This window comes from Zeugodacus cucurbitae, chromosome 3 (genome assembly GCF_028554725.1).
Source record: "Zeugodacus cucurbitae isolate PBARC_wt_2022May chromosome 3, idZeuCucr1.2, whole genome shotgun sequence".
NCBI lineage: Eukaryota > Metazoa > Arthropoda > Insecta > Diptera > Tephritidae > Zeugodacus > Zeugodacus cucurbitae.
This window is the reverse complement of record NC_071668.1, coordinates 78,512,659-78,513,674: the sequence shown is the minus strand read 5'-3', so window position 1 is coordinate 78,513,674 and position 1,016 is coordinate 78,512,659. Positions and strand designations below refer to the sequence as shown.

Sequence of the window (1,016 nt, the reverse complement as noted above, 5' to 3'; positions counted from 1 at the left end):
ACTTGAACAAATTTGCAACAATTTAATACAAATGTTTTTGGCCACACACCATACACATACATATGTATGTGTTACATATTGACTTACAAATACATAAATCTCTTATTTGTTTGGGAATGTATTAGACGATGATAAGTTAAATGCTGAAACCTAAGTGGCAAGCAATGTAGCTGTAATGAAATGCAAAAACATCCCAAAATAAGGTTGTTATTAAACTCGACTTAAACGTTGATTACTTACTTACAGGCATATATGTACATATGTACAACTGTATTTATACAAGATCACAGATAAAATGTGAGAGCCCGTTAGCTCTACAAACATTTCGTAAATATATTTTTCATTAAACCTTTTTATTTAAATTACTGAAACGTATATTAATCAAATGTAGCATCTTTTGATTCGAATGACATCCACTTTCTACGATTTCCATTTTGTATGTGAATACATACATACATACACTATATAAGTTATACACATATCTATACTTTGAAAAACTTTCTCTCTTAAATTATGAAAATAAATAAATAAAAAACCCGGTCAGGAGAAAAAAATTATTTTAAGGTTCTACCGAGATTTGAACTCGGATCGCTGGATTCAAAGTCCAGAGTGCTAACCATTACACCATAGAACCGGTTGACACTTGCTCGGCTAAGATAAGAAGTGAAAACAACACGGAGCACTAGACCTTCAAATGTCATTGACAGCGAATTGATAATTTTGTGTTACATTATTTTAATCTAAGCTAAATTTGTGAAGAATTTTTTAATAAAATATTTCGACACAAGCTATGAAATATGTATATACACATATCTTTTATAGAGAAAAACATATAGATTAAATTTTCAACACAAACCATACGCACTCGTCTGCCTGCCTACTATTTATAGCCATATTTATTTTTAGTTTTTATTAAGAGGCACATTGTTGACTTTCAGCTCTATTGTGTCTATCTTTTTACATATTTTTTGCTAAAATCAAAGTCTTTAACAACGGCACATAAAAACTTGTTCTTG

At 29.8% G+C, this 1,016-nt stretch overlaps 1 non-coding gene across 1 annotated transcript; it reads right to left on the bottom strand.

Annotated features, from left to right (window-relative positions):
* Positions 1–562: 562 nt before the first annotated feature.
* Positions 563–634, bottom strand: Trnaq-uug (transfer RNA glutamine (anticodon UUG)). Its single transcript has one exon. It is a non-coding gene; the product is annotated as a tRNA-Gln (tRNA).
* Positions 635–1,016: the final 382 nt, after the last annotated feature.